The sequence below is a fragment of the Bubalus kerabau genome, chromosome 3 (genome assembly GCF_029407905.1).
Source record: "Bubalus kerabau isolate K-KA32 ecotype Philippines breed swamp buffalo chromosome 3, PCC_UOA_SB_1v2, whole genome shotgun sequence".
Classification (NCBI taxonomy): Eukaryota; Metazoa; Chordata; class Mammalia; order Artiodactyla; family Bovidae; genus Bubalus; species Bubalus kerabau.
In genome coordinates this window covers 27,569,546-27,592,596 of record NC_073626.1, presented here as the reverse complement: position 1 = coordinate 27,592,596, position 23,051 = coordinate 27,569,546, and the positions used below count along the sequence as shown (strand labels likewise).

The window sequence follows — 23,051 nt, the reverse complement described above, 5'->3', positions numbered from 1 at the left end:
AGTCCCCTCCCATGCACTAAAATCAAAGAGTGCCTTGAAAAACCAAACTACTTCACAGATTTTACTTGTCCTGATCATGCAGTTCCCCCACAAAGAAACACATGAAGAGATAGTATTTTGGGGGGACAAAAAAGACAAGATCCTTTTCAATCTCAGATTTCTGGCTTTTAGTTAAAATTTTAACTCTGGATTTTGACTTTATTATTATGAAGGAGGATCTGCTTCACAGGAGATCCTGTGAAGTTATTAAGTTAAGTTATTCCTTAACATTTTCAGGATGAAAACCACAAGGAAGAATAGACTTTAACATGAGAGTTCTGGCATTGCCAACTCATGTGGAAAACCCTATGAACTGCCTAGAGCTTGAACTAAGAAGCTGCAGAGGACTTCTGCTCACGCCACTGCAGTGCCTTTCCTGATGCTTTTCCTCCTAATGAAAATCCACTTCAATAATATTATGTGTCCTTTAGGTTACTCCTTCTCTAAGAGCTAGCGTTCATCCTAGACAGAATTAGAAGTCAGAGATAATGCATTTGTATCCTAGCTCTATTGGCTGTGTGACCTTAGAAAAGTTACCATCCCTCTGTTTTTCAAGTGTTTCTTGTAGAACAAATAGGTTAACTCACCTAACCCTAAAGTCCCTTGCTGCACTAACATCCTTATGCGTATGTGCTCAGTCACTTCAGTTGTGTCCAACTCTTTGCAACCCTATGGACTATAGCCCACCAGGCTCCTCTGTCCATGGAATTCTCCAGGTAAAAATACTGGAGTGGGTTGCCATTTCCTACTCCAGGGAATCTTCTAGACCCAGGGATAGAAATGGCATCTTCTGCATTGCAGGGGGATTCTTTACCCACTGAGCCACCTGGGAAGCCCACTAACATCCTCAGGTTATTTTAAAAGACCAGATCCCACAGGATGTCAGCTGAGAAGATGGCTGAAACGCTATATATCTCAGGGTTTGTCTCCAAAGTAGTTTAATAAATATAATGGGGTAAACATGAAGTCAACAGTTCATTCCACAAATATTTATTGAGCCTTACTAGGTTCTAGGGATTGTAATAGGCACAGAGCATAAAGTGAAATAACCATCATAGATACAGAAACCAACCAAATTTCATGTTGGTTATTGGACCAGCATCTTGGAGAAGGAATATACAGTGGTCATCCCCTTCTAAATAGTTGTTTATAACTGGAAGTTCTGCTTGTTATTGATGGCTGGTTTTTGACTTGGACAGGACTGAATATTCTGACACTTAAGCCTTTAAAGATTAAGCTTATTGCTTTTATGAAGGAATTAAACGTATTTCCTAAAACCCTCTCTGGGGTAGAGTTTATTAGTCACTGTCACAATCTTGGGGCTGACTGCAGTTTCACTGCAATAGCATATTCCCTGCCCACCTGTCTGGGAAATTATCTCACTAAACTTTTATCATCTTTCACTTGGAAATAGCAATGTAGCCAACCCCCACTGAACTAGAGGAAATGTAAGTTTCTCTTCTGCTTTCTTGACCTTATGATTTCCTTTGATGTAAGACCTCTTCGTGACCCGTCTTCAGCAATAACTCCTCCTAAGATCTTCACAACTCTGGGCTTCCTCCTTAGTTACTACTAACTCATTACCATCTTAGGGCTTCTCACAAATCATTTAAAGTTCCTCCGAGCAGTCCTAAACTGATCTCACTGGACCGAATGCAGAGAGATGGATGGAGATGAAGGGGAGTCTCCTGCTGATTTTTCTCCCATCCCATCGCTACATAAGAAACAACTGCTTCTGCTGCTAATAAGCCTCTTTCTATTAATTCGTTGGTGAAAAGGGAGGAAAATTAAGGTTTCCACCTGGCCCCGCCCCACTGCTGGGGGGAAAAAAATGCATGAGGAAGGTTTAAGAACTTTATGTTCCCATTCAGGTTCAAAGCTTCTCTCACAGAAGCTGGCCCCCAGGTCCCCTTTACTAATTGCTCAAATCGCTCCGTTCTTCCAAGTTTCTCTCCCTCCAAGCCGCCCCCCAACCCGCGCCACCCGCAGTCTCTGAAGGAAAAGGTGTTCTGTTAAACATGAAAACCTGCGCTAGGTCTTTGAAGTGCAGAAGCCACCGACGAATGAAGACCGAAAGCCTCGCTTTCCCGCCTTCCTGGTTCACTTCGAGAGGGGCTTCTGTTCCCCGAACTTGAACTTCAGGCTCCAAGCAGAGGCAGGTGAGGACCGCCGTCCCCGCCCCGCCCCGCCCATAGCCCCCTCTTCCCCAGAGCATTGGAAGCCCGTGCTCCACGAACTGTGCCCTCGCAGCCCGCACCCACCTTGCAGTCCCGACCGCCCACCGCCCCGCCCCTCTCTGGCCCCGCCCTCGTCTCCGCCCCGCCCCTCGCTCCTCCTCCTGCCCCCAACGTCTCCGACCCCCTCTCAGACTCTGCTCTCCCTCTTTACGGTCTTCCTTTCCTCCTCCTAGCTTCCTCCAGACAGAACTTAGTCACTTTTTTAAAGTACCTTTTTTAAAAAAAAATTCCAGGTTATGGGAAAGTTTCAAAAAAGGTCAGAGGAGTCCCCTTCCGCCATTTATCTAAAGTCGCCAGTCGTCTTCTTTTGCCGCATTTACCCTCCGTCAGTAGGAGGGGTCCTCTCTCCCTCCCCAGCCACCCGGGGGTCTCGCTGCCACCCACTGAGGGCCTGCAGTTCCAGGGACGGGAAGCCAACTGTGATGTTAAAGAGTTAAAGAACTGCAAAACCTTCCTCATGAAGGAACGGGTGACCTTGAGTACCTTCTCAGACCTCGGGGCGGGGTGGGGAGAAGGAATCCCTGGGCCGCTGATCTGGCTGCTATTCACTCTTGAAGTGAGGGAGTTTATTGGCCTTATTCCAGTCAGATTCTTGGCTGAAAGCAAAGGAAAGTAGGTCCTCAGAGACAGACCCAGGGCGAGGGTGTCCCCGTCCAGGACCGTCTGAGTTGGATTCTGCAGTTTGGGAACTTGGCGCTCACCAAGGGAAAGCTAGAATGAAAAAGAGAAAAGGGAAAGAAGAAAGAAAAAAGTACTCCAGTGAAAGAACAAACAGAACCCCAAACAAAATAAAACCTACACGTTCTGGCTTCCCACTTCCTCTGTTTGCAGTAAAGGTTTTCCTGAGCAACTACAAAACAAAATTCAGAAGTGATAGCTCTTGGTGCAAGACGTTGGCTGCTAAGGAACCTAGAGAAATTTACACTTAAATTCCACTCTTGACAGTGAAATTGCTCAGGCTTTGTCAGCGTGCTTCTAGTTCTGTTGCAGCTACAACCAGATGTGTAGCTTCCAGAGTCCAGTGTAGGCGACTGGGGGGCTGTTTGCATCTGAAACACTGAACATTCTGAGGCCAGGCTCTTGGTCTAGTGGGCTCAACCTGAAACTGCACACTTCAGACGGAACTCAAACCCACAATCTTCTAACTGAAACCACACAGTTTGTCTTAGGACTTAGTGAAGCTCAGGTTCTTTTTGTCTGGGCCAGAAGGACTTCAGCAAAGTGATAGGTAAGAAGTAGATTTGTTAATAGCCTTTGTAAAGAGGTTGCAGGAAAATGGGGCTCTAGAGGATGGTCATGTCCCAGGTCTCAGGAGAGTTATGAAATAGGCTAGGAAGTGAGGGTCTTTAGCTTTGGGTAGGAAGGAATTCAAGAGCGGAGCCATAGAAAAGTGAAAGCATAGATACACAGTCCATAGGCAGAATGAGGTCTGTCTCAGAAAGTGAGAATGGTCCCAAAAATATGAGGTAGTTAGTTTTTATGAGCTGGATAATTTCACAGGCTAAAGAGTGGGAGGATTATTCCAACTATCTTGGGGTAAAGAGGTGGAGATTTCTAGAAATTGGCCCACCACCCACTTGGGACCTTTTATGGTCAGCCTCAGAACTGTCGTGGCACCTGTGGGCATGTCAGTTAGCATATGCTGATGAATTACAATGAGTGTATACTGAAGCTCAAAGTCTACTAAAAGTCAAATCTTGCTGCCATCTTGGGCCTAAACAGTCTATTTGGTTCTAACCAGTTTATGTCATGTCCTCAATGGCTGTGTTGTGCCCTGCCCCCTTCCCTCCTGTGTCAGACCTGTCTGTGGTCTTATGTTCTTTTAATTTTAAAAAGTTAATTGCTAATACTAAAATATTAGGAGACTTGTTATAAAATGTGGATTTCCAGTTTGGGGGAAAAAAAGATTCATTCTTTCCATCAACCCTGGACCTTTATTTCCTCACATTTTAGCAGAAGACAGTTATTAGATACATTACATTGCTGTCTTTACCACGCCAGATGCACATGTTGCTTCCTGTCCAGTCCCTGTGGGAATTTGAGTGTGGGCCCCTGCCCTAGCTCTCTGCCCCCTGGGAGCACTCCTCCCTAGAAGGCTGACCCTCATCTTCTGTACTTAGCCTACTCTTATACCTCCCAGGGACTCTTTGGAGCCTTGCCCTGCCTCTCCCAAGTCTTGAGAAAATATTTTAGGAAGTCAAGTTGAAGCGATCAATTGATATAAAACCAAAGGAAACTGAAGAGAAAAGGAAATGAATATGGTCATAGATGACAAACAAATTTTACTTCATCAACATAAATAAAAAGGAGTTGATAAAAGACTATTAGAAGACCTATGATAGGATATGATTATTATTAACATTGGTATCCTGTGCTTCATTCTTTCCCTCTTCTGGTCCCATGACTTAATTGTTTGTTGAAAATAATAACAGTTCTCTTTATTGAATATTTACCATACACAAAAGATGAACTCCCTAGGTCAGTAGGTGCCCAAGAGAATGCACTGGTCATAGCAAACACCCTCTTCCAACAATGTGAGAGATGACTACTCTACACATAGACATCATAGATGGTCAATACCCAAATCAGATTGATTATATTCTTTACAGCCAAAGATGGAGAAGCTCTCTACAGTCAGCAAAAACTACACTGAGAGCTGACTGTGGCTCAGATCATGATCTCTTTATTGCAAAATTCCGACTTAAATTGAAGAAAGTGGGAAAAACCACTAGACCATTCAGGTATGACCTAAATCAAATCCCTTATGATGATACAGTGGAAGTGACAAATAGTTTTAAGGGATTAGATCTGACAGACAGAGTGCCTGAAGAACTGTGGATGGAAGTCTGTAACATTGTACAGAAGGCCATGATCAAAACCATCCTCAAGAAAAATAAATGCAAAAGGGCAAAATGGTTGTCTGAGGAGCCTTACAAATAGCTATGAAAAGAAGAGAGGTGAAAAGCAAAGGAGAAAAGGAAAGATATACCCAGGTAAATTCAGAGTTCCAAAGAATAGCAAGGATAAGAAAGTGTTCCTAAGTGATCAATGCAAAGAAATAGAGGAAGAGAGTAGAATGGAAAAGACTAGAGATTTCTTCAAGAAAATTAGAGATGCCAAGGTAACATTTCATGCAAAAATGGGCACAATAAAGGACAGGGATGGTATGGACCTAACAGAAGTAAAAGATACTAAGAAGAGGGGGCAAGAATATACAGAAGAACTATGCAAAAAAGATCTTCATGACCCAGATAACCATGATGGTGTGATCACTCACCTAGAGCCAGACAAAGTCAAGTGAACTTTAGGAAGCATCACTATGAACCAAACTAGTGGAAGTGATAGAATTCCAGCTGAGCTATTTCAAATCCTAAAAGACAATGCTGTGAAAGTGCTGCCCTCAATATGCCAGCAAATTTGGAAAACTTTGCAGTGGCCACAAGACTGGAAAAGGTCAGTTTTTATTACAATCCCAAAGAAAGGCAATGCCAAAGAATGTTCAAACTACTGCACAATTTCACTCATCTCACACGCTAGCAAAGTAATGCTCATGCTCAAAACTGTCCAAGCTAGGCTTCTCAGTATGTGAACTGAGAACTTCCAGATGTTCAAGCTAGATTTAGAAAAGGCAGAGGAAGCAGATATCAAATTGCCAACATCCATTGGATCATAGAAAAAGCAAGAGAATTCCAGGAAAACATCTGCTTCATTGACTATGCTAAAGCCTTTGACTGTGTGGATCACAACAAACTGTGGAAAATTCTTCAAGAGATGGGAATACCAGACCACTTTACCTGCCTCTGGAGAAATCTGTATGCAGGTCAAGAAGCAGTTAGAACTGGACATCGAACAACAGACTGGTTCCAAATCAGGAACCTAACCTCACTGTTCCTTGTGTATGGTTCAGTTCAGTTCAGTCAGTCGTGTCCAAATCTTTGTGACCCCATATACTACAGCACACCAGGCTTCCCTATCCATCACCAACTCCCAGAACTTGCTCAAACTTGTGTCCATCCAGTCAGTGATGCCATCAAACCATCTCATCCTCTATCGTCCCCTTTTCCTCCTGCCTTCAATCTTTGCCAGCATCAGGGTCTTTTCCAATGAGTCAGTTCTTTGCATCAGGTGGCCAAAGTATTGGAGCTTCAACTTCAGCATCAGTCCTTCCAATGACTATTCAGGACTGATTTCCTTTAGGATTGACTGGTTTGATCTCCTTGCAGTCCAGGGGACTCTCAAGAGTCTTCTCCAACACCATAGTTCAAAAGCATCAATTATTCAGTGCTCAGCTTGCTTTATGGTCCAACTCTCACATCCATATATGACTACTGGAAAAACCATAGCTTTGACTAGACAGACCTTTGTTTGCAAAGTAATGTCTCTGCTTTTTAATATGCTTTCTAGGTTGGACATAGCTTTTCTTCCAAGGAGCAAGAGTCTTTTAATTTCATGGCCACAGTCACCATCTGCAGTGATTTTGGAGCCCAGGAAAATAAAGTCTCTCACTGTTTCCATTGTTTCTCTATCTATTTGCCATGAATTGATGGGACCGGATGCCATGACCTTAGTTTTCTTAATGTTGAGTTTTAAGCCAACTTTTTCCCTCTCCTCTTTCATTTTCATCAAGAGGCTCTTTAGTTCTTCTTTGCTTTCTTTAGTTCCTCTTTGACACCACCATAAGGATGGTGTCATCTGCATATTATTGATATTTCTCCCGGCAATCTTGATTGCAGCTTGTGCTTCATCCAGCCTTGCATTTTGCATCATATCCTCGGCATATAAGTTAAAACAGCAGGGTGACAATATACAGCCTTGACATACTCCTTTCCTGATTTGAAACTAGTCTGTTGTTCCCTGTCCAGTTCTGACTGTTGCTTCTTGACCTGCATACAGATTTCTCGGGAGGCAGGTAACGGTCTGGTAGACTGCGATGGTAGATGAGCAATATTGCATAGGTGATGAAATTGTATAGAATTTAATACACACATACAGATGAGTACAAGTAAAACTGGGGAAATCAGAATAAGATCAGCAGGTTATATCATTAATTTGATTGTAAAATAGTACTGTAGTTTTGTAAACTATAACCACTGGGATAAACTGGATAGTGTACAGAAGAGCTCTCTGTTTTATTTCTTACAATGGCATGTAAATCTACAATTATCTCAATTATTTTAAGTAAACAACCAAAATTTTATATTTTTTCCTGAAAAAAAGGAAATTTTAAATTCTTTATTAATTTGAAAAAAATTCCAACTTGCTTTGAATCCATAAATGCTCATTATAATAAGCAAAAGACATTGTCTAAATAAAAAACATACAAGTCTTTTACCCTATTAAAAAAAAACCCACTGAGAGTCATCTGGAATAATGTCTTCTCAGGGAAAACATGCTAGCACATACTAATGATTTCCTTCCCCTTTTTGATGTTCACGAAATGACCTTCAAGAACTTTGCCCAGGACTGGCTCCTACCATTGGAAGAATCAACTTTCTTCCCCCTTTCCCAAATTGGAACAGTGTGTGCCCATCGACAGTCCTCTGGCACCTGTCCCTGGCTCCATAGTCCCTGGAAGCCTGCCAATGACCTTCTCATATACAAATTCTATTGGTATCCCAGCTGGAGTAGGTCCAGGCTTGGAGACATAGCTCATTTAAAGGCAAGTATGCCTTCTCTAATAGTATCACACACAGTTTGTGCTTTGGTATCTTCCTACTGATATTTGTATGATGTGTATCCAGCATCATGAAAGTTAGAGCAGGTAAGGTGTTCTGAGGTGGAAGCCAGGAGGTCCTGAATGCAAATCCACATCCCATGATTTTCTAGAAATATGATCTTGGGCTAATTGATCCAATTCTCTGAGCTTCAGTTTGCCCATCTGCAAAATAGAACCAATAGGACCAGTAGTAGCTACCATTAATGTTAGGTGGTAAGAAAATAGTGAAAAATAAATGAGATGGTATTTGTAAGAATGCTGAGCACAAATCGATAGTAACAACAAAACAGATGAGATGAATATATCTGCTTCCTCATCAATGTGTGAATACATGTGAATGCATGGGACTTCAGAACTGGAAGGTCCTGGAGAAGTTGTCCAGTCCTCCCTCCCACTTAATGAGACCAGTGTTCATGAAACAGCAGATTTCAGCATTAAACTCCATCACCCATTACCATCACAACTTCTGTACCTGAGCAACATACCTGTACCTGCTATGCTCTGTCAAAACTTGGAAAAGCCCTCTTCTTTGGTCCAGGTACTTTAAACCTCTATCTCATTAATTCTTACTACAATTCTGTAATGAATGCCCAATTATCTTCATTTTACAGCTGTGAAAAATGAGGCTTAGAGATGTTAAGTAACTTGTCCAAGGTCACACAGTTAGTAAATGGGATTCAGCCCAATTCTGTCTGAATCTGAAGTCCTTGCTCTTTTCTACACTATTTCACTACTTTAAAAAATGTGTTTATTTTTTTCAAGTCTCGTCCCCCTTTTTTGTATAACTTTTGCTATGGACTAAATGATGCCGTCCCAAAATTTGTATGTTGAAGCTTTAACCTCCAATATGATAGTATTTGAGGATGGGCCTTCAGGAGGTAGATGAAGGATTAGATGAAGTCATGAGAGTGGGTCCCTCACAGTAGGATTAGTGCCCTTATAAGAAGACTTCCCTGGTGGTCCAGCGGCTAAGATTCCAAACTCCCAATGCAGGGAGCCTGGGTCAGGGAATTAGATCCCACATACTGCAACTAAAGATTCTGGATGCCACAACAAAGATCAGAAATGCCACAACCAAGACTCAATTCAGCCAAATAAATAAATTAAATATTTTTTAAAAATCATTATAAGAAAAAGAAAAAGGAAAGACACAAAAGAGCCCTCGCCACCTCCCTCATCCTTGCCCCCATCCCATGTACACAAGGTTCTGTGAGCACTCAGCAAGATGGTGGTCACCTACAAGTCAAAAGTCAAGAAAGGAGGCCTGCCTCAGAATGAAGCCTACCTTTGCTAACACCTTGATCTTGGAGTTCCTTAGAATGTGAGTCTTTAGAATGTGAGAAATAAATGTCTGTTGATTAAGTCTCAGTCTGTTAAGTCTCAGTCTGTGTATTTTGTTCTGACACTGTCCAAACAGACTCAGACACTTGCTGCATTCTTACCTTCCTTTTCCAAACCTGACCTCATTCAAGGGCTTGCATTTCAGCCTGTCCATCTCTCAGCTCCCAGCCTCCTGCCCTTCCCATTGTCCACTGAAGTTGGGTTGTGACAATAGATTTCTTTGAAAGAAAATAGAAGAACGATGAAAAGTGGCCTAATTTCATTTTTAAATGTGCAGTAATTTTTGTGGTAATTATTTGCAAGAAAGATAATTGGACTACCTACTTAGTATTTTGGGGCCTCCCTCATGGCTCAGATGGTAAAGAATCTGCCTGCAATGCGGGAGACCTCGGTTCGATCTCTGGGTTGGGAAGACCCCCTGGAGAAGGAAATGGCAATCCACTCTAGTATTCTTGCCTGGAGAATTTCATGGACAGAAGAGCCTGGTGGGCTACAGTCCATGGGGGTCCCAAAAAGTCACACATGACTGAGCGACTACTAACACTTTCACTACTTAACACTTTAATACTCTATTTAGGGTTAGTAATGTTTAATTAACACTCCTCACATTTTACATGAAAAATGATCAATGAAAAGTATGTATCAGTCAGGATTCTCTGCAGTAAGCAACAGAAGTCAATTCTGACTAAGTTAAGCACAAACAGGATTTTTTTTTTTCTTTTTAATATTGGGAAGGTCATAGAATTTTCCAGAGTATAAAAACCACATTGCAGAACAGACATCCATGATGATGTTTAGATTCATGTGGATACCTAGTGAAAATGTACTGGTTAAGCCAGGATGCAATTTGGTGACCCAAGCATGATCTTGAAGGATAAAGACACCCTTGGCTATAAAAATGGGAAAGCGTGGCCTTGAGGTTTAAATTAAGTTTACATGATAGATGACAACCACTATTTCTAATTTAACTCAAGTACAAACACATCTACAATCTCATAAATCTTACAAAATTGAATCTACAGGGCACTGTAAATAATGCATATCTCCTATCAGTTGTATTGCAAATACAGACTAACAAGCCCAATGTTAAATAGCCACCTAATTTATTTGTGCATATTTAAGGCTCAAAGTTGCCCCCCAAACTCTCACAATCATTTTGAAGCCACTTTTAAAAATTTGAGAGGGGTTAAATTTAATGGATTAAATCCATTAAAATGGGTTATTGGCGGTCATTCAGACTCAGGGCAAGCAGCCAGTCCTGACATTCTGACTGTGAGGGTTGCAATACAAAACAGCTCATTATTTCTTCCTCCCACCAGAACAGAAAGCACCTTTGTCCCCTCTGCAGATGGTAGCTGTAAGTCACCAAGATGCCTTCACTTCTGCTGGCTGCAGGTTAGAGAGATAGGGTGAGAAATAATAATAGATGGCATTTGGACACCTGAGTCTGGGACACCCTTGGGGTCTAACTTGACATTTTCTCAGGACATCTTCGAGGACTATCAATATGACCTGAAAGTGTGGTTTCACTGTTATTTGCTGCAGTGAAAGAGGAAATGCCCCACCAATGTTCCCTGTTGCACCATCTTGCTACTTGTAAGATAAGAGAGAAAAACAGCAGTAACACAAAATCCCAGCTCTTATTGAGCAGACACTATGTGCCTGGGATTGGGCCAAGCACTTAGATGCTTTCTATCCTTTTATCCTCATGAGAATTCTGTGCAGAGGGCTCTGCTACATCTCTGTTTTACAAATGAGGAACCTGAAGATCTGAAAGGCTGTGCAACTTCTTCAAGGACAAACACATAGAGAAAGAGAGAGCCTGGAATTAGAATCCAGTCTGTGATGGAGCCACCATGCCTTGCTTTGTTCCTTTCTTGTGGGACCCCGGCTTTTATTTCCTTCTTAGCATTTTTACTAACAAGGACTGTAGTCTCTCAATGCCCTCCAATTCTTTTCACACCTCTCTCTCTTACCTGTTAGTCCCATGGCAATGCCCTTGGAGTGTAACTATTAGCATTGCTCGCTGGGAAGTCTCTGTGTTCTTACTGGAACATCACAGAACACAGATGGCCTTTGAACAACATGAGTTTGAACCCATGTGTGCATCCATGTATACATGGATTTTTTTTCTCATTAGTAAATGCTACATGCCTACACAATCCAACGTTGATTGAATCCATGAATGTAGAGAGTCAGCTATAAATTATATGCAGATTTTTGACTGCAGGAGAGTAAGGTACCCACACTGTTCAAGGATCAACTGGAATGAAATTATTAAAACCAAATGACCACTATCTTAGGGGCCTCTATTTATCTCCCACCCTTTCGGATCATGGTATCTTGGCCTCTTATCCAAGTTTTCAGCCCCAAATTTCTTTGATTAATATTTAAAAGTACAAGATATTTTAGAACACTAGAACTCTAAAATATATAACTCAAAACGAGAGAAGAAAGTCATCAAGTATATTTTGAAGGCCGTGGTTATTACACTGTCTTGTAGTGTGTGTGTGCTCAGTCACTCAGTCATGTCCAGCTCTTTGCAACCCATGGACTGTAGACTGCCAGGCTCCCTATCCGTGGAATTTTTCAGCAAGAGTACTGGAGTGGGTTGCCATTTCCTACTCCAGGGGATCTTCCCCACCCAGAAATCGAAACTGTGTCTCTTGGCAGGTGGATTCTTAACCACTGTGCCACTTGGGAAGCCCTATTGTAGTAGTTACTCTTTTTTTGGCCACATTGCTCAGCTTGTGGGATCTTAGTTCCCTGACCAGGGATTGAACCCAGGACTGCTGCAGTGAATGTGCTGAGTCCTAACCACTGGACTGCCAGGGAATTACCTGTAGTTATAATCTTTTAAGTGGTGGTCTCCATTGTTAAGTTATGATCCTCCTTGAGGGCCTTTTTATATTTCTAGCACTTAGCTTAGTACTTCAATAATGTTTGTTGAAAAATTAAAGAAAAACTAATAATCTGATCCTAAATAGACTAAAATAACTATAATTTGCAAAGTGTCTGTTAATGTCAACTGGCATTAATGTCAGTTTGTCAAACAGCCCTATTTGTCTTAAATTTTTGAGTCCATGAAACATAAAATAATGTTTTTAGGTGACAGCTCCCTCCCATCTTGGCCTGGTTCTCTGTTTTGCCAACAAAATTTCCACTTCAGATGCCCACCAACCCCTCTATCACCAAACGCCATCTGCTTAAACTGATATTACTGTGCTGGCCAGTCCCAGTGCCCTGAACAATGTAGACAATTGATTCTACCTTCAGGTGGAGGGCAGAATAAGGTGGATACTTCTGGGTGTTACTTTTTTATTTTTTTGCCTGCCCTGTGGGGCATGTAGGATCTTAGTTCCCTGACCAACGACTGAACCCACACCCCCTGCATCGGGAGCATGGAATCCTAACCACTGAACTACCAGGCATGTCCCCTGAATATTGCATGATACAGCATTTTGTAGAGCAAAACAAGGGACTGAAATACTTCTGAATAATTCCTATTTTTGTTTTCTGTCATTTCCAACCTTTTTTGCAAAAAAAAGCTGGGGGCGGGGGAGAATCAAAATAGAGCCTGGCCTACTTTGGGGTCTCTCCATTTTATTGGTGGTCTAAAACATTCTCAACATAACACAAGTCATAACTGACTCAGAACTCAAAGCAGCATCCACTGACTCCAAGTCCAGTGCACTTTGCAATAGATTAGGACTTTGCTTCTACTTGAATTTAACTCATTAGAAACCCATTCACTAATCTGGTGACAGAGGTGAGAGTGTGCCTTCCAATTTATAGAAATGTCAATAATCCCAGGAATATTAATACACAAGAGGAAATTCAAATAACAATAAATTTAACCTCAGTTATGATTTTCCGAAAAGATACTGAGAACAAACTAATATGATAATGAGGTACTGTTTTACATTTATACTATCAACAAAGTCTATAGTGATCATTTTGAATGATGGGAGGATTATGCTGAAATCCTCCTTGATGCAGCAAGATAGATTGCTATCATTTTGGAGAAAGCAGTTTGCTAACAGATACCACAGGCCCCCAAGATAGATGGTTCACACACTCCCACTGGATCACTTGAGTACATAGGATTTAAATCAATTGAAGAAGATAACCATCTGAAGGAAGGTACTGACTTTATGGAGGATGTACTCTATAATATAAATAAATCTAAGTGCCTAACAATACAAGATGGTTTTAAAAAATTATGCTACAGAGACTTCCCTGGAAGTCCAGTGGTTTCAGCAGTGCACTCACTCCAAGGTCCCAGCAAACAGATTCAGGGTTGCCCCTTGCTCCAGCTTCCGACCACCCTCCAACTTTTTCCCCATAGCAACCTTCAGATTCAGCCACTCAGCTGTCTGTGATCACCGGGTCTAGCCAACACCATTTTTTTTTCTAAGCTAAACTGCTTATTACCAATCAACCATGGGCTTCCAGATTTGTCAGAATTATTTCACTGAGATGCAGACCACCATCTCTGCACCTCCTGGCCTCCTACCTACCCATCTCTGGGCTTCTCTTTCGACCTCAACGATGTGGCTCTGGAGGGTAGGGGCCACTTTTTCCTCAAATTGGCCAAGGGGGAGCATGATTGCCTCTTGAAAATGCAAACAGTGCGGCGGCAGGACCCTCTTCCTGAACATGCATAAACCATCTCAAGATGAGTGGAGTAAAACCCAGGATGCTATAGAAGCCGCCCTTCTCCTGGAGAGAAACCTGTACCAGGCCCTTTTGGATCTACGTGGCCTGGGTTCTGCCTGAGGAGACCCCCACTTCCGTGACTTCCTGGAGAACCACTTCCTAGATGAGGAGGTGAAATTCATCAAGAAGATGGGTGACCACCTGATCAACCCTGAAAGCTGGCTAGTCCCCAGACTGAGCTGGGTGAATATCTCTTCAAAAAGCTCACCCTCAGGCACACCTGGGGCCCTCTGGAGCCCAGTGGGCTTTGAGGAGCCCCACTACTGTCAGGGCTTCTGCCTGAAGCCCCTCTCTGCAGCCACTAGGCAACTTTTTAACATCCTGGAGCCTTCTCCCAAGCCTTGGACCAAATGGAAACAATAAAGCTTTTGATAGCAAAAAAAAAAAAAAAAAAATTCTGCACTTCCCCTGCAGAGGGTACAAGTTTGATCCCTGGACAGGGCACTAAGATCCCACATGCCATGTGACGTGGCCCTCCCCCCAAAAAAAAAAAATTATGCTACAGCAAATGAAGGGAATGTTATACTGACATTAAAATTGTAATTAGGAATAATCTGTAATAATATGTGAAAAGAGTGCTTTAAGACATAATGTTTAGTTAAAAAATAAGAAACACAAAAGTACATATACTCAAAGATAACAAACAATAACAAATATATATATATGAAAGAGAGAGAGAGGGAAATTTGAATGTAAGAGGTTTTTTTACCTCTTGATCTCTTGGGATCAGCACCTGAGGGGGAGTTGGACTGAGGTGGAGTGGAATTCCAGGAGGAACTTTGCTGGGAAGTTGCAGTGGCTTTGGGGGAGCAGCTCTTTTCAGGCTGGTGGGCATCTTTCCTCAAGGGAAACTTCTAAGAGAAAGGTTAATGGGAAAAACTAGAGTCTCCACTGCTGCAGCTGGTCTTGAGACCCACTCAGTAGTCATTTATCTCCATCTTTATCAATACTGCCCACGTTGGTGTCCCCGCCCACTTAGCGAGCACTTTTGCTGGTCTAGGTGGCTTTCCTAAGCAGGATGACCAGGACTCTTAGGCCTTAGGCATCTGAGCTCCTGATCACTTTGCCCTTCTCAGGCTAAGGCTGCTGCAAGGGAGTACCAAGTAGATTATCTGGGGTCAAATACAATCTCCCATTCCAGCTCCCCCAATGTATTGGGTTGGCCAAAAAGTTCATTCGGGTTTTTCCGCAGTAACAGAAAACAGGCCTACCTTAGGATGATTCTTTACCTGTTTGAGCAGGTGACTTCTTTCCAAGTTTGCTCATTTCTTGGTATGAGGAAGCTGAAGGGTCTGGGCATTCGACAAAACTTGAACAGGATTCCTGCTGTGTACCCTGGTGGAACATCCTCTTCCTGGGAGCCAAGATCTGTAAGCCCTTAGAGCCCAGAGTTTTAGGAACAGGAGAAAAGAATTCTCCAGTGGGTCTCTCTGTGTGGGGAGGCAGGGCCTTGGTTCTCAGACGCATGTATTCTGTCAGGGACACCACACCATAGAATGGTGGTGGATTTAGGGAATATACTCCAAGGTACCTACACCTCCCAGCCAGCCTCTCGGTTCTATCACAACTATTACATTGTTCTGTGTGGTGCAGTTCAGAATAGGGCTATGACCCCAGGGTCAGGTACCCACTACCACACTTTGTTTGCTACAAAGTATGTCCCTTACTCAAATGTGATCTTTTGCAGGATCTCCTTTTAGTAGATCAAACACTTTGTAAGCCTTTGAAAAATGGTGCTAAGGCCTGTAAAAAATTATTGTGTGTATGCTTAGTCGCTCAGGTGTGTCCGACTCTTTGCGACCCCATGTACTGCAGCACACCAGGCTCCTCTGTCCATGGGGATTCTCCAAGCAAGAATACTAGAGTGGGTTGCCATGACTTCTCCAGGGGATCTTCCTAACCCAGAGATCGAACCCAGATCTCCTGCATTGCAGGCAGATTCTTTACCAACTGAGCCACCAGGGAAGCCCCCCAAATTATTAAAGAACCTCAGTGAAGTAGAGTTGGGAGACCAGAAAGGGGAGCTCTCATGCCCTGCTATAATAGCAGAGCCCAACACGAAGAAGGGAGAAGGCAATGGCACCCCACTCCAGTACTCTTGCCTGGAAAATCCCATGGATGGAGGAGCCTAGTAGGCTGCAGTCCATGGGGTCGCTAAGAGTCAGACACGACTGAGCGACTTCACTTTCACTTTTCACTTTCATGCATTGGAGAAGGAAATGGCAACCCACTCCAATGTTCTTGCCTGGAGAATCCCAGGGGCGGGAGAGCCTGGTGGGCTGCCGTCTCTGGGGTCGCACAGAGTCGGACACGACTGAAGTGACTTAGCAGTAGCAGCAACAGGAAGAAGACAGAGGCCTTTTCCCCAGCAAGGACTCAGCCAATGAAAAGCCTCAGACTCTTCTTTAAAGAAAAAAAATTACAGTCCTCCTGACTTCCTTTCCCCCTCTATAAAAGGGGTCTCCTTCCCTTGCTGTTTTGGGACTTTGCATGTGGCTTGCCAAACAGACCCCAAACGGCAATTCTCTGCTGATCTGAATCAACACATCTTTGCTAGAGAAATATCTAGCAGTCTATTTGTTTCAGGGCAGCAGGTCCTATAAATAGGAAAGACAAACTCAAGAGCTGGAATGTATGCATTAAAAATTTTTTTCTATTTACACTGAAGTATAGTTGATTTATAATGTATTAATTTCTGCTGTACAGCAAAGTGATTCAGTTATACATATATATGTATTCTTTTTTATATTATTTTCAATTATGGTTTATCACAGGATATTGAATATAATTCCCTGTGCTACACAGTAGGATGTTGTTGTTTATCCATTCTATATATAATAGCTTATACCTGCTAACCCCAACCTCCAAATCCATCCCATGGACTATTTATTGATTCCAACCAAGAGGAATTGTTGCCCTTTCCAGAGTAGGAGTTTAGTGAAGCCAATTTGGGTCTTCTTCAAGAGGTGGTGCTGTACCAGGGACATAGTGCTGGTCTTTGGTAGCAGCTGCAGCTAGAGCAGGCTTGCTGAGTGGGAGCTGGGATTGTTGAGCCCATACCTGCCTTCCATCCCTCCAACTGTGGCTACTTTGTTGTGCCAACAGCTGAGGCACAACAAAGAGGCTGGCTGATATCAACTGACTGAGTCATTTTGTCTCCTTAATGTGAGATATCTTCTGTGGTTTAGTTAAGAGTTCTGGGAGTGAAAACTGACTCAGATACAGAAACTGCATGAGGGAGGGATCGTGAGTTTGTACTGGGGAAGCTGCCCTTAGCCTCTTGATCATTCATCCTTGATTATTTTGGTTGGATAGATTGAACAGTACTTTTGTTGTTACCCATTCATCTTGCCCATAAGGATGATCTGTTCTATTAACCATCTCCACAGCTTTCTGTGTGGGCAAAGGTCCATATAGTCAAAGCTATGGTTTTTCCAGTAGCCATGTGTGGATATGAGAGTTGGACCATAAAGAAGGCTGAATGCCGAAGAATTGATGCTTCTGAACTGTGATGATGGAGAAGACTCTTGAGAGTTCGTTGGACAGTAAGGAGATCAAACAAGTCAATCCTAAAGGAAATCAACCCTGAGTATCCATTGGAAGGACTGATGCTGAAGCTGAAGCTCCATACTTTGGCCACTCCATACTGATGGCCTCACTGGAAAAGACCCTGATGCTGGAAAGACTGAAGGCAGGAGGAGAAGGGGATAACAGAGGATGAGATGGTTGGAAAATATCACTGACTCAATGGACATGAGTTTGGGCAAACTCCAGGAGAAGGTGAAAGACCAAGAAGCCTGGTGTGCTGCAGTCCATGGAGGTAGCCAAGAGTCAGACGTGACTGAGGGCCTGAACAACAACAGCTTTCTGTAGGTCAGGCCCTTCTTGCTGCCTCTCCAGCTTTGCCTCTCACTGCAACAGCTGAATGTACTTTATTTCTAATGGTTAAGGCACTCTCATGACCTCTTATATTTCAGGCTATTATCATTCCCATCAAGGAGCTCAGTTCTATAATGACATCTCTTACCATGAGCTTTGGACCATAAAGGAGAGTCCCCAGTGCATTTCTCAGTGAATTTTATATCCCTCTTACCATATCCTGCCTTGCTACTTTGGTAAATGTCCTCTTGGCCCTCACATGGTAAACCTGGTTCAATTTCCTGCCTCATCTAATAAATCCACTCAAGTATAAATAACCCCTTTTGGAGAAGGGAATGGCACCCCACTCCAGTACTCTTGCCTGGAAAATCCTATGGATGGAGGAGCCTGGTAGGCTGCAGTCATGGGGTCACTAAGAGTCGGACACGACTGAGAGACTTCACTTTCACTTTTCACTTTCATGCATTGGAGAAGGAAAAGGCAACCCACTCCAGTGTTCTTGCCTGGAGAATCCCAGGGATGGGGGAGCCTGGTGGGCCGCCATCTATGGAGTCGCACAGAGTCGAACATGACTGAAGCGACTTAGCAGCAGTATACCCCCTTCTATGAGACATTTGGTTCCTTTTTCCACTGCCTAAAAAAGAAGTCCAGCATTTATTGCTCATTGATTGTGGGCATCACTTTTCCAAGTGCCAAGGAAACTCTGAGTGGTATGTTCTGGGGGGTTTATAGGCTGGGGAGTTCCCTGATGGCCCAGTGGTTAGGACTCTGCACTTTCACTGCCAAGGGCCCAGGTTCAATCCCTAGTTGGGGAATTAAGTTCCCACTGACTGTGCAGGGCATCCAAGGGTAAAAAAGAAAGAAAGAATGTTCCCATATTAACTAACAACTTTATATTCTGCTTCCCATTGACCTCCCGTTGATCTGCTGGTACAAATCAGCCAGGATCCACAGCTCCTTCAAGGAACAGACTCTTTTCTCCTTAGCAGACCCAAGTGTATCCCTGATGGTACTTGTTTTGACTTACTGGGTTATGTTATTGGCTATAATGGGTTATGATGGGTATAGTGTCAGTAAGGCAAAAGTGGCAGAACCTGTTGGGGACACATGTTGTCCTGCAAGGCAGAGACCTCCAGAATGAGGACTTCCATTGCACTGCAAAGATCCACATCCCTTGTTTCCAGGCCTCAGGCTGTCCCAGTTGTAGCTTGAATTTAGGTGTAGCAGACTTGCCAAGGGGAATTCAACCTTTTATGGAGCCTATTACTTTTATGCTTAAATCTTGAACCTGAGTTTCAGCTTCATCTACCCTCCAGCTATGGGATATGCACCCGTTCCACTGTACTCTGCCAAGGAGGCCCTCTGACTTTTCTGTTTAGCCTTTAATTGCTCATTCATTACCCTCAGCCTTTGCTTGTCTTTCTTCTGAACTTCCATTGCCCCCAGGAACAGCCATTTGATACCATTACCCTTATAATTATTAACTTGCTCCTGCTTCTCAAATACTGGTTCCATCACCTCAGCCAAAGCATGCCCTTCCAAAGGCATGCGCTCCCAGAAAACATCACCACTCCTAATACTGCTGCATGCCTGGCTTTATCCACGCTCCGCCAGCCACCCACCATGGGCTCCTTATTTCTAGCCAGCTGGTGGGTGACCCAGCTTTAGCATCTGCTTTCTTGCACCCACTCTTACCACCACAAGCCAGGTTTCCCTGGGAGGCAGACTCTGCAGTGGAGATCAGCATACAGGAGGCTTATTGGAGGATGCCCTTGGAGCAACATCTGTAGGGGTGTGAAGAGGCAGGATTGAACAGAGAAGGAAGTCTGACTGTGAGGCTGTCACTGTAGAGGCCTCCACAGATTCCGTGAGGGTCCTGACAGAGCTGTCCTCAAATCCAAGACATTGGCCAGGCTTTGGATATGAGCTGTCCCTCGGAAGACGACATCTATTTGGATGAAGCTGCTCACTTCAGCAGAGGGTGATCGGAGGGAGGAGGGACTTCAGTGGGATCTGCCAGTCACCCACCCTCCGTCTCCAAGCAGCTGGAGGAGGAGGCATAAATGACAAGCTCGATTTGGGCAGCACACCACAATGTCCACCGCCACGTTTTTGAAGTTGCTATAATTGTCTTTTAGTTGTTAAAAAAAAAATCAAGTCATTAAAAAAAATGCTCAAGAGAAAAATGATGACATCCTTTTGTCCAGAGACTCCATGGTTTGTCCTGGGGAAGTTTCACCCCAACTGAAGAATGGTCCAGACTTCCCACAAAACAAATAGAAACTCAGGAGTGGCTTGGTCAGTGAAACTGCGATAGGGGGTTAGTTAGCCTGGCATGACTCACCTGTCCCCAACCTACCCAACCCAGACCCAAAACGGGTGTGTTGGGTGTGGATGCCAGGCTGCTCCATAGCCAGACAAGCAGGAAAACCTGTGTGACCCGAACAAAAACATGGAGGCCTGAGAAGTTCTGCTTGCAGAAGCAGAAGTGGCACCCACACTAGAAAAGAGACATAAATCTGATGCCCTAGACCTTGAAAACTGATTTATGTCTTTCCTGAAGTCTGGTGAAAATATGCAAGGACGTGTTACCACACTTCCTTAAAAAATTATAGTTCCTAAAAGTCCTATTTCAACAGCTCTGTCCACCAAAAAAAATTAATTCATAATCAACCTAAGAAAGGGAAACATTTATTTGAGCCCATATGAGGATTGTAATTTGAGGATTACAACTGGGAGACAGTCTCTCAGAGAATTCTGAGAACTGTTCCAAAGAGGTCAGGGGAGGCCAGTCTAGATGTGATTTTGGAGAAGGGGGTGTGTGCAATCAAGCATATACCTTGGTAGAGTTACTGCCGTTTTCAAGGAATGAAAGTGACAGTCGCTCAGTCACGTCTGACTTTTTGCGATCCCATGGACTGTAGCCCGACAAGATCCTCTGTCCATGGGATTTCCCAGGCAACTGGCGTGGGTTGCCATTCCCTTCTCCAGTGGATCTTCCCCACCCAGGGATCAAATCTGGGTCTCCCACATCGCAGGCATATTCTTTTCTGTCTGAGCCAACGGGGAAGCCCGTTTGAGGAATAGGTATCTTAGTTAATGGTTTTAGTGCTCCTCTAAGTCAGGGGAGAGCAGGAAACTGGATTCATAAAATTTTTTCCCTGAAAGTATCTAACCACCTGAGAGCTGGTTCTCAGTTTTCCTGCAGTACAAAATACCTCACCCTGAATCCCTTTTGGGGTGTACCTCTTAATTTCAGTGTTTGGGAGGCATTTCGTGACCATTTTGTCCACTCATTACATTAGGGATGTTGACTTCCAGGTGGTCAGGTGACGATTTGGTTGATGGACCACTCAATGTACTATTACTGGACTAGGCCCTGCTAACAGTAGCCAAAACCTCTAGATCACCTGCCTTACATTCCATTATGGTTCTAGGAAGTGGTTCCCTCATGTCATCGCTTCCCATTCCTAGAATTACACTATGACAATCATTGATCTCATAGAACTATATATTTGGTCAGTCTTTTCCAGTAGCCCAGTCATTGGGTCTTCCCTGTAGCTCAAACGGTAAAGAGTCTGCCTGCAATGCAAGAGATCCGGGTTCGATTCCTGGGTCAGAAAGATCCTGTGGAGAAGGGAATGGCAGTCCATTCCAGTATTCTTGCCTGGAGAATCCCATGGACAGAGGAGCCTGGCAGGCTACAGTCCATGGGATTGCAAAGAGTTGGACACGACTGAGCAACTAACACCACACCAATCATCATTAATTTTATTGGAGGCTCAGTCACACATCTGGTAATGCAGGAAACAATAATCTTGTACAATAGGCAGAATAATAGTAATATAACTAGTAGCTATGTTATTAATAAGATCATAAGTAAATATTTAAGTGAAGAGCTTCAGTAGGTGTGGCCCAGTATCTCCCAGGGTTGTCTAACCAGTCTGTTTTGCATCCATCACCATCTTTAAGGGAAATGGTATGTTGTTATAAGTTCACTAAAGATCTCTGCAGGTATGAGGTGAGCGGTGAATCATGGTGATCCCTTAAGGACAGACAAAAGAATGTTATCTTGTGAGGAGTTATGGCTGGTGTTAGAAGAACAATTGATATTTATGTTTGAGCAGGTATTACTGCCACTGGGTAGTCTGGCTAATGCAGATGCACAATGGACAGTAGACAGGAGGGAGGAGGCCAAAGGGCAGAGAAAAAGTTTCTGTTCAAAAATTTCTTGTCTTGCCTTAAAATGTGAATTTTTATTTCATCAGCTTATCCTAGGTTTCGTGCATCCAAGGCATTGTTAACAGATCTCTCCTTTCTACTGCTGGCAAACTCCAGAGACCCTTTCCTCTACCTGTGGACTTAGTGCTTTCTTTCACAGGTATATATGCAAATCAGTTCTATGTATGCAAATCAATTAAGCCTTTCTCTGCACTTCTCCCTTCTCCCGTCCTCATTACTCTCAACAGCATGCAAAAGGCAAGCAGACTCATTAACCAGGGAGGGGAGCTGTAAATTTAGACCCTGTAACCCTTGAATCAGCAAATGTGTTGTATTCTTTAACTCTGTATTTGACATGACACACTTCACCATAAGAGAATAACCCCAAAATAATTAAAATATATGAATCGACAACTTCTTTAGAGCTGTCATTTCATTATTCTTAGGACTTCCTATCCCTTTCTTAGTTTCACTGTCCATCAAAGTGTTTCCACCATGTTTTGTCTGGTATAGACTTGGCTGTTCCACTTGTCCTTTCAAAGAATGCTTGTCAACCTGCCTGATTAGAACACACGAATATGAAGTGCATACTGTGCATATACACACAAACACAGTTTTTCATATAATTTCACTGAGTTCATGGACACCTGAATAAGCCCCAATTGAGCTAGTGCTCAGTCACTTCAGTGGTGTTCAACTCTTGCGATCCCATGGACTGTAGCCTGCCAGACTCCTCTGTCCATGGGATTTCCCAGGCAAGAATACTGGAGTGGGTTGCCATTCCCTTCTCCAAGGGATCTTCCCAACCCAGGGATCAAACCTGGGTCTTCTGCATTACAGGTGGATTCTTCAGCAACTGAGCTACCAGGAAAGTCTAAGTCCCAATTAATAACCACTTA

The 23,051-nt window shown here is 43.4% G+C and overlaps 1 protein-coding gene and 1 non-coding gene across 2 annotated transcripts in view; one reads left to right on the top strand and one right to left on the bottom strand.

Moving 5' to 3' along the window:
• Positions 1-15,856, bottom strand: part of MCM3 (minichromosome maintenance complex component 3) — a 52,572-nt gene extending 36,716 nt beyond the window's left edge. Inside the window, exon 1 of the mRNA XM_055571236.1 lies at positions 15,853-15,856. The gene's annotated coding sequence lies outside the window, so the exon portion shown is untranslated. The remainder of the gene's footprint in view (positions 1-15,852) is intronic.
• Positions 15,857-18,673: 2,817 nt separating this feature from the next.
• On the top strand, positions 18,674-18,746 carry TRNAE-UUC (transfer RNA glutamic acid (anticodon UUC)). Its single transcript has one exon. It is a non-coding gene; the product is annotated as a tRNA-Glu (tRNA).
• The last annotated feature ends 4,305 nt before the right edge of the window (positions 18,747-23,051 follow it).